Source organism: Oreochromis niloticus, linkage group LG3 (genome assembly GCF_001858045.2).
Source record: "Oreochromis niloticus isolate F11D_XX linkage group LG3, O_niloticus_UMD_NMBU, whole genome shotgun sequence".
Lineage (NCBI taxonomy): Eukaryota > Metazoa > Chordata > Actinopteri > Cichliformes > Cichlidae > Oreochromis > Oreochromis niloticus.
In genome coordinates, this window is record NC_031967.2 from 29,278,918 (window position 1) to 29,290,225 (window position 11,308).

The following is an 11,308-nucleotide window of genomic DNA, read 5'->3' on the forward strand; positions in this document are numbered from 1 at the left end:
GGAGTAAGGACAAAGGTAGAATATCACAGCATTACAGTCATAGGAGTGAGTATGTGGAACACCTGTACAGATAAAATCAAGAAAAGGACATCAATAAAAAAATTCACATGCTTGTTTAAAAATAATAAATTGCATCAATATAGGAATTCTTCCTTTCAGTGACTGAGTTGTCTCATTGTGTCCTCATTTTTATACATCAAGGCCAAAATACCCCAATAAATGATTATTGGGATAACCTGTTCATCAATGTTAATTGAACAATTCAAAAGGAATGTGATGTTACGGTATAGACAAAGGTCAGCGTTTGTGGCATGGTGGCTAAGTGGCAAGGAGTTGGTCTGGCAAACCAAAGATCATGGGTTCAGTCCCCATACGTGCCTTTAGTATGAGCTGAAAATCTACAGTGATTAAAACCTGTTCTGTACTTGAGTGATCAAGTTGCTTTAAGTAGGGCAAACACTCTGCTCCCAATAACCAGGAACACTGAACATAACTTTAGACACAAATCTGGTGCCACAACATCATTATTGTTAGCGCTTTACTCAGTGTGACTATCAGTTTGCTTTACTCACAGGCAGAGATGGGCAGTAACGCGTTACAAGTAATGCGTTACTGTAATCCGATAACTTTTTTCAAGTAACGAGTAAAGTAAGGGATTACTATTGCAAAAACGATAATTAGATTACTGTTACTTTCCCGTAAGCACGCTGCGTTACTGCGTTACTAAAACCGTGATTTTTTTGCGAGAGTGTCTCATGACAATGACCAGAGGTGTGGACTCGAGTCACATGACTTGGACTCGAGTCGGACTCGAGTCATTAATTTTATGACTTTAGACTTGACTTGAAAAAAGGTTGTAAGACTTGTGACTTGACTTGGACTTTTACACCAGTGACTTGGGACTTGAATTGGACTTGAACCTGTTTACTTGAAAAGACTTGATATTTTACCCAAATCTAAAATTTAACATACATATTATATAAAAAGTGCGGACCATTAATTCACTTTATTCATTCATTCATTCTTACCACACTCCGTATGTATGTGAGCGTGGGCTGTAGCACAGCCAATCAAATTAACCAGATTTGAAAAAAACAAGAACAAAAACGCTCGAGCCAAAAATGCTTCCAAGAGTAATTTCTTTCGGGTACATAAACTACGAAGTAGTCAACAAAAAACGAAATGCAATATGCAAAACATGCAAGAAGAGAATCACAGACGGAGATGGAACAACTTCCAACTTTGTCCGACATTTGAAGTTGCATAAAGAACGGTAGGTGGTGCTTTTTTTTTTTTTTGCTACGATGAAATAGCTGACTTAGCTAACTTCATCTTATTAGCAAATGTTCTTCGGGCTACGTTGATGATACTGTTTGGCTTTAACAGGTATGATATGTTTGTCATGCTATTTTAAATCCGGTCCTGCAAGCGCGTCCAAGAATAACATGCAACTTGTTAGCTCAGAATTGTTGGTGAATGGTGAGCAGGGTCCGTTTCAGAAAGTGGGTTCTGTAGCTGTACTCAGTCTCTGTCCGTCTCCTCCCCATCATTAACCCCGTAGATTTAACCCAGTTTAGACTGACAAATATTTATTTTACCATCACATCACAATTCAAAATCACTGTGTTTAATTTGCAATTAGTGTATGGTCGTGTTTAACTTTTGCATGTCTGAGCCTGGGAAATTTTTTTTTGGTTAGAAAATCTGGCCCACCTTAGTGTGTAATTGAGTAGTCCTGCTATACATGGCCTTTTTCTTCTGTCATTTATGTCAATACATCAAATAAAATACTTTGATCTTATATTATTAGCTGTTGTTTATTTGCAATGGTTATTCTCAACAGGGATGCTAGACAAAAACGGCGTTTTCTACAGACAGCCTAGCATACGCTCTCCACTTGCGAGTGAAAAAAGAAAAAGAAAAAACACCCCTTCCCTATTGGTGTTAGAGTTTACCATGTCAGCCAATCAAAAAAATGATAAGGCAACATGTGACATTTGGTTGTTTAGGGAGAAGGGGAAGTTTTTAGGAGTGACACCCGCGACGGAAAGCGGGCGAGCGAAAGAAAGAGAGAGAGCGAGTTTTCATATGTGAGACATTAGTGACGTTTAGCGTGTTTGGAGGCTATAGTTAGTTTGTTGTGTAGTTATTGTTTTGTATTGTGTGTCGGTTAGACTGCTGAATTTCATATTTGATCTAAAAAAGCTGTCAAAGGCAGATTCCAGTGTAAACGCTGTCTCCACATAGAAAACTGGACTGTTGCACCTCCAGTTGTCAGACCTGCAGAGTTTAGGCCTGTGGGGTTCTCCTCTGTCTTATACTGAACACAAACTACATGTTTTGGACTGGCACAAATAATTTGTGTGCCTTCTTATTTGATGCAGCACACCTGATTGTTCTGTAAATAGATTTAAATGGTTATATAAAAAACGCCTGAGGCCTTGGCTGCATTTTTAGGTAAATAGTACCATATAACTTTGTTGTTTGCAAAACTTGTGCATAATTTTTAGAAATGTACAATTTCTATTTGCATTTCAAGTTATGAAAATGATTCGTTAAACATGTAAAAAAAATAACTTTTTTCTACTCGGATTCTGAATTTTTTGTCTGAATTTAGATCAACTTTGCTAATATAGTATACCAAAATGAAAAAAATAACTCAAATTTCAGATATTTGAGGTTGTGCTGAAAATAATGATACCAAACAAGGCAAGAAAAACATATTTTAAAAGTGAAATATAGAAGTAAAATCAAAAGTAGTCAAGAACGGCCAATTATACCCGGGACCCCAGAGGGTTAAAAAAAAGACTTGAAAGGACTTGAAATTCAAAGTTTCGGACTTGGGACATAACTTGAAAGTTGTCTGTCTTGACTTGCGACTTGACTCTGACTTGCTTGACTTTACTTGAGACTTGACTTGTGACTTGAGGATAAAGACTTGGGACTTACTTGAGACTTGCAAAACAATGACTTGGTCCCACCTCTGACAATGACATAAGCGAGTGCGACGTTCGTGCCAACAGCTGTGTGAAGATCAACAATGGATAATATATCGAGTGCGGAGAGAGTATGAGCGTGCAGCGTTTAAAGCGTGGAAGTACTGACCTTACTTTGAGTTTGATTAAGGAAAAAGTGACAAAAACATTAGCGTCCGCTGTTCACTGCGTGGGAAGAAAACTTCTTTTTACAACGAAAAAACCCCTTAACTTCCGAGCAAGCACCAAGTACGCTACCACGGAATGAGAAATTCACAGAGAAACTCGCAGATTCTTCCACTGACCGCTGCGGCACACCTGCACCAGGGCAAACATCCGCCTGCTAGACAGGTGAAAATAGAGCAACAGGACTGCTGAGTCTTTGATTTTATTTATTTTCTGCTGTGTTTCACTTGCATTTATTTGAAAAACTGAGTGTAAACATAAAAAAATATTTTATTTTATGTGCTGGAATGTGCAGAAAATAGTTTTAAATGTTAAACAAATGTCTTCCAGTCAGAGAATGTTGCATATAATTTAATTTTTGCTTGATGCATAAAGTTAAAAGATTAAAACTAATAAAACAAGTTTTAAAAAGAGACTTTTCCATTTGATTACATTTTGTATGATGGATTATGCAGAAAAAGTAGAATTGGGCTTAAAGATCTATCGCTGTATCACCTATTCAGGTTGTAAATCGTGTTTTTTAAAAGTAACTAAGTAACTAAGTAATTAATTACTTTTGAAAAAGTAATCAGTAAAGTAACAGGATTACTTTTTGGGGGAAGTAATCAATAATTAGTTACTGATTACTTTTTTCAAGTAACTTGACCAACACTGCTCACAGGTTTATATATTTAACAGAATATAACACGTTGTGAAGAGTCAAAGTGGACGATCCGAACAGGATATCTGACAATAGGAGACATTCACAAATGCATATTTACACTGATAATTCATATTAATGTCAATAATGACAATTTAAATCATTGGTTGAAACAATAAAGGGAAAGGAGACTCTTCTAGTATGACAATCATTTTATCAATTGTTCATCCAAACACTTTTTTTCTGTTTCCAAAAAACAAACACACAAACACACTCATCTAAAAAAGAATTCATTGGACTAAAGTTTTAATGCTCATGCTACATGTTTATTAAGATTGTCTAATGTCTGCGACAGTATCTTCTCCCATGTCTACAGACACCGGAGGCCTTGTGGGGTCTCCTGCGTCTGCGGACGGGGCGAGTAGACCTCGCATGTTTGCATCTATACCTGCATGGTGGCATTGTCCAAAACAGGAGTACCTGCTCCGTGTCATGGGTTCTATTTATGGACACCTGACAACATTAGTGATGTCACTGATGTTGTCACTATTGGTGATGCTATACCTTGTTTATAGCATAATGTCTGAACTGTCATGTCATTGTGAAGTCACCCTGCAATGTGATTTCCCACCCTTGGTCTCAGACTCTCGGGGCTCCACTGCATGTCAGAAAAGATGTTATACCTTTTCCTTTCAGCACACTGATCTGACAAGTTCAGCTGATGTTTCATCAGAAAGAGTCTTTCTACAATAAAAACCTCCAGGAAGTATCAGATCAGTATTTAAAATCAGCTTAACATCATGGAAGCAGTAAAGCAGAGGGAATGAGAATGAATGGCACGTGACAAGAGAGGAGATGCTTCATCTTGATGAATCATCCCTTTAAAACATATTTGCGATTCATTTTGTTGTGATCATGGAACCAAGCATGCCGACGTAAGGATTCACCCTAAAACTAGGAATTTTGCGCATATTACATTTAAACGCCTCCTGGTCGCGACAGATGGCCACCCGTTCCTGAGCCCGGTTCTGTCGGAGGTTTCCCCCCATTAAAGGGGGGTTTTTCCTCCCCACTGTTGCCAAGTGCTTGCTCATAGGGGATTTGGGGGCTTTTTAAAACGGCTCACTGGCTTCAAATTTAGGATTCAGCAAATATGTAAATGGATGATTCCTCATCAAATGAGGAATCAGATATATTAGACAATCTCAATAAACATGTGGCATGAGCATTGAAACTATTGTCCAATGAATTTTTTTTAGATGAGTGTTTGTGTGTTCTTGTTAACAGTAATGTGTACAAACTCTGTACATCCTAAAACTTGTTGTTAGTTTTTTGTGTGTTTGTTTTTTAGAAGTATAGAAAAAGTGTTTGGGTAAACAGTTACAAAAATCATCGTCCCACTGGAAGACTCTCCTTTCCGTTTATTGTATAAAACATTTTTTTAATGTTAATATTAAGATAAATATGAATTATCAGTGTAAATATGCATTTGTAAATGTCTCCTGTTGTCAGATATCCTGTTTGGATCGTCCACTTTGACTCCTCATAATCATAATCCTCATAATCAAAAACATAAACCTGTGAGTAAAGCAAATTGATACTCACACTGAGTAAAGCGCCAACAATCGTGATGTTGTGGCACCAGAGTCATGTCTAAAGTTCTGTTCAGTGTTTCTGGTTATTGGGAGCAGAGTGTTTCCCCCACTCAAAGCAACTTGTTCACCCAAGCACAGAATCAAATAGGTTTTTAATTACTGTGGGATTTCAGCTCGTACTAAAGGCACGGATGGGGATTGAACCCATGATCTTTGGTTTACAAGACCAACACCTTGCCACTTGGCCACCATGGCACACCTACATGTTTTTGTCTATACTGTAACATCACATTCCTCTTGAATTGTTCAATTAACGTTGATGAACATGTTATCCCAATAATCATTTATTCATTTACTATTTTTACATTTAAGGTTATTCAGTTCAGATACTGGCATTCGGCCTGGGTGTCTGATGATTTCTTAAAAAAAAATAATTCAATTCTGATTTACAAGGTCCTGATTCAAGATTGATTTCAATTCAATTTAGACTCTGTCAGAAATATTATAATTATGATCATTTATCTTGGATATGTACTGTCCAAAGAACCCTTATTATGATTTCTGTGACACTTTCTGTGTCAGACTAATTTGAACAATTAATAAAAAGTTAATAAAAAAATATTTAAAAAAATAAATGTTTCATTGTTTCATATAGATTTCAAATAACATACCGTTCTGGGAACTAATGAGATTTTACAATGCAACAGCTACAGTCACCCTGGGGAAATCGAGTGAGGGCAACCATCAGGGCCTAGCTGGGTCCGGACCGATTGGTCCAGTGGTTTGTAGAAAAATCTCATCAAACTGTGTGTCATTGATAACAATCACACACAAACCAACAACAAGTATTGGGATGTAAAGTTTGTACAAATTACTGTTAAATGGAACACAGTTACACATTGACTTCTCCCATTATTCTTTACAAACAAAAGAAAAAAGTGGACAGTCCAAGGAACTAAAATAGCTTCTGGGGCAGGCAAAAGCACAAATGGTCTTAAAGCTACTTTGGAGTCGTGAAGAGGTTGAAAGGTCTGAAGCCATTCAGAGACCCGGTGATCTGCTGTCTGCTAAATGCTGTTTGTCACCTTTTACAGGACGCCTGAGGGGAAAAGAAACAAACAAGGTTACTTCCAACTTAAATAAGGTGCTAAGATTCAGGAAAAGTATCTCTGTCTGTCGTTCTCTCTTCCTGCTGGAAGGCCCTGTATCCTGAGAGCTTTTTAAATGTGTGCTGGGTTTTTCTTAATGGGGTCAAAATTTCTGTTTGAGGAAAGATAAACAAAAATAAGAGAGATGTGTATCGGAGTAAAATACAACACACCAGCTCTGACAAACACTACTTACTGTAAAGGGAAACTAGTGTCAAAGCTTTATTTTTTAACCGGGACATTATTTCAGGTGAAACTGAAGAATGATGGCTGCTTCCAAAAAACAAACAACGCTTCCCAGTTTGATGAGATCCTGCAGCGCAGACGTACTGGAGATGTTTTTAATCATGAAATAAAAATATTTTATGTTTCAGTACACACCTGGTGACAGTTTGGCCTCACGTTTTATGGCTGTAGTAACAAGAATACACACTTTTATTTTCTGTTTATGATTTTTCTTCTCATGTAACAAGGTTAGATTTGCTGCCGAATGTCTGACTTTGTTGTTGTTTTTATATTAATTTTTTAGAAAGTGTGTGCTCAATTCAGGAAATATAAGTAAATAAATACACAGACTGTATGACACAAAAAATAACAAAGCTAGATGCTACGGCATCATGGCCTTGGACTCATTTTTAAAGCTTTTTAATAGGAAAAAAAAGAGGAATTTTAATTTAAAAAATGTTTGACATTTGTGAAAATGTAATTATTTTTCCTTTAATTTTTTTAAAAAAACATTTGTTTTGGTTTTTACTGCCTTTTGAGTCAAAATTCTTTAGATGCAGACGTTTGGTTTCCTGGTATTTCAAGACATTTATGTGATGAAGGTGGATACAAAAAGAAACAGAAACAAAAAGAAACAGCACTTAATACTTATTTTAAAGCTTTAGTTGTTTTTTGTATTATAGCTCAATAAGTGCAATAACTATGGTACTAATAACAAAAAGGTGGCAAACTGTACAATGTAAACAGAATGTATATGTATATTATAGCACCAAATCACAGTAACAATCACCTCAAGCTGCTTTATGTGAGGGTGGTGGTGCTATGGTGATTGTAAGACTAGCATGACCTGTGTACAGACAACAACTGTTCCATGTTCTGATTATTTGAGCGATCTTGAATTTCACCTCAAACATGTACCCCCCTCCACCCCCCCCAAAAAACCATAAACACTCACACACAAAAATAAAACTGAAAAAAAAAACCCCTCTCCAACTCTACCCTGTCCGGTCCCAAGCCTGGATAAGGAAAGACGAGGGGTGAGTGAAAGGGATGTCAAGGGTCACGAAAATCAACATGACTCATTCTAAAGGACACAGACGTGCACCCAAAATTAGAAAAAAAAATGGATGAAAGATTTCTAAGATACACTAAATCTAAAATTTAAAGTCTCTGCTGTTGGTCAGGCTAGAGAAAAGGTTATGTCATCACCAGAAACCAAGAGTGTGTCAGTAATCTTGAAAAGATTTGAATGCAAACTTTCCAACTTTCCAATACATCTATTCTAAATGAAAAGTTTGGCCTGATGGTGGTGCTCAAGCTCCATTATGTGGCATGGTGGCCAAGACTGTGACAGCGCTGAGCAGCTCCTTCAGTGGGAGACTGCGGCACCCACGGTGTGGGACGGAGAGATTTCGCAGGTCTTTCCTCCCCACTGCTGTCAGACTCTACAATAAAGACTTTAACTGATCAAACACACACATCCACACATGTGCAATAATCTTTTCTGGCATCGTTGTATTTTTACTCAGTTGTATATAGCATTTGTATTCTATTTTTATCTTATTGTATATTTTATTCTATTTTATCTTATTCTACTGTATATAGTATTTTATTTTATTCTGTTCTGTACAGTTGTGTACTGTATTTATTCTTATTGTATTCTAATTTTTGCTTCATAACTTTTGCACTGTCCACTTCCTGCTGTGACAAAACAAATTTCCCACATGTGGGACTAATAAAGGTTATCTTATCTTATCTTAGTTTGCTTTACTCACAGCTTTATATATTTAACAGAATATAACACACGTCATGAGGAGTCAAAGTGGACGATCCAAACAGGATATCTGACAACAGGAGACATTCACAAATGCATATTTACACTGATAATTCATATTTATCTTAATATTAACATTTTAAAAAAATGTTTTATACAATAAACAGAAAGGAGAGTCTTCCAGTGGGACGATCATTTTTGTAACTGTTCACCCAAACACTTTTTCTATACTTCTAATAAACAAACACACAAAAACACCAACAACAAGTTTTGGGATGTACAGAGTTTGTACACATTACTGTTAACAAGAACACACAAACACTCATCTAAAAAAATAATAATTGGACTACAGTTTTAATGCTCATGCTACATGTTTATTGAGATTGTCTAATGTCTGCGACGGTATCTTCTCCCACGTCTGCGGACACCTGAGGCCTTGTGGGGTCTCCTGCGTCTGCGAACTGGGCGAGTAGACCTCGCATATCTGCGTCTGTGTCCACACGGCATTGTCAGTACACGTGACCTGCTCCGTGTCACGGGTTCTATTTATGGACTCACCTGGCAACATTAGTGATGTCACTGCTGATGTTGTCACTATTGGTGTGACCTCATGAACCATTCATGCCATCTGAACTGTGGTGTAATTATGAGGTCACAGAGGGACGTGAATTCATTCACAGTTGATAGAGAGATTGGGTCACAACTCAAAGACACAACGATGCAATTAAATCATCTGGATTTAAATCTTTCTAAATTACAAGGTTTAGAGGGTTCTTTGGACAGTACATATCCAAGATAAATGATCATAATTATAATATTTCTGACAGAGTCTAAATTGAATTGAAATGAATCTAATCAATCTTGAATCAGGACATTGTGAATCAGAATTGAATTATTTTTTAAGAAATTAGTGGCGACACCGAGGCTGCATGCCCATATCTGAACTGAATAACCTTAAATGTAAAAAAAAGTAAATGAATAAATGATTATTGGGATAACATGTTCATCAACGTTAATTGAACAATTCAAGAGGAATGTGATGTTACGGTATAGAGACAGTTATACATGTCTGGCTTGGTGGCCAAGTGGCAAGGCGTTGGTCTTGTAAACCAAAAATCATAGGTTCAATCCCCATCCGTGCCTTTGGTATGAGCTGAAAATCTACAGTGTTTGCTTTAAGTGGGGCAAACACTCTGCTCCCAATAACCACAAACACTGAACAGAACTTAAGAAATGACTCTGGTACCACAACATCACTGTTGTTGGCACTTTACTCAGTGTGAGTATCAGTTGGTGTTCATCTGAACAACAAACTGGACTGGACTCATAATTCAGACGCCCTCTACAGGAAAGGGCAGAGCAGGCTGTACCTGCTGCGGAGACTCAGGTCGTTTGGAGTGGAGGGCCCACTCCTGAAGACCTTCTATGACTCTGTGGTGGCCTCAGCCATCTTCTATGGTGTGGTCTGCTGGGGCGGCAGCATCTCTGCTGGGGACAGGAAGAGACTGAACAGGCTGATCCGAAGGGCCAGCTCTGTTGTAGGATGCCCTCTGGACCCAGTGGAGGTGGTGAGTGACAGGAGAATGGTGGCTAAGCTGTCATCCCTGTTGGACAACATCTCCCACCCCATGCATGAGACTGTGACAGCACTGAGCAGCTCCTTCAGTGGGAGACTGCGGCACCCACGGTGTGGGACGGAGAGATTTCGCAGGTCTTTCCTCCCCACTGCTGTCAGACTCCACAACAAAGACTTCATCTGATCAAACACGCACATCCACTAATGTGCAATAGTCTTTTCTGGCATCGTTGTATTTTTACTCAGTTGTATATAGCATTTGTATTCTATTCTTATCTTATTGTATATTTTATTCTATCTTATTCTACTGTATATAGTATTTTATTTTATTCTATTCTGTACAGTTGTGTACTGTATTTATGCTTGTTGTATTCTAATTTTTCCTTCATAACTTTTGAACTGTCCACTTCCTGCTGTGACAAAACAAATTTCCCACGTGTGGGACTAATAAAGGTTATCTTATCTTATCTTATCTTAGTTTGCTTTACTCACAGGTTTATATATTTAACAGAATATAACACACGTCATGAGGAGTCAAAGTGGACGATCCGAACAGGATATCTGACAACAGGAGACATTCACAAATGCATATTTACACTGATAATTCATATTAATGTTAATAATGACAATTTAAATCATTGGTTGAAACAATAAAGGGAAAGGAGAGTCTTCTAGTATGACAATCATTTTATCAATTGTTCATCCAAACACTTTTTTTCTGTTGCCAAAAAACAAACACACAAACACACTCATCTAAAAAAAATTCATTGGACTAAAGTTTTAATGCTCATGCAACGTGTTTATTAAGATTGTCTCATGTCTGCGACGGTATCTTCTCCCACGTCTGCGGACACCGGAGGCCTTGTGGGGTCTCCTGCGAACGGGGCGAGTAGACCTCGCATGTTTGCATCTATACCTGCGTGGTGGCATTGTCCAAAACAGCGGTACCTGCTCCGTCTCATGGGTTCTATTTATGGACACCTGACAACATTAGTGATGTCACTGATGTTGTCACTATTGGTGATGCTATACCTTGCTTATAGCATAATGTCTGAACTGTCATGTCATTGTGAAGTCACCCTGCAATGTGATTTCTCACCCTTGGTCTCAGACTCTCGGGGCTCCACTGCATGTCAGAAAAGATGTTATACCTTTTCCTTTCAGCACACTGATCTGACAAGTTCAGCTG

The 11,308-nt window shown here is 37.8% G+C and overlaps 2 non-coding genes across 2 annotated transcripts; one reads left to right on the top strand and one right to left on the bottom strand.

Moving 5' to 3' along the window:
• Window positions 1–5,579: 5,579 nt before the first annotated feature.
• Window positions 5,580–5,651, bottom strand: trnat-ugu (transfer RNA threonine (anticodon UGU)). The gene has a single exon. It is a non-coding gene; the product is annotated as a tRNA-Thr (tRNA).
• A 3,963-nt stretch (window positions 5,652–9,614) lies between these two features.
• trnat-ugu (transfer RNA threonine (anticodon UGU)) lies at window positions 9,615–9,686 on the top strand. The gene has a single exon. It is a non-coding gene; the product is annotated as a tRNA-Thr (tRNA).
• The last annotated feature ends 1,622 nt before the right edge of the window (window positions 9,687–11,308 follow it).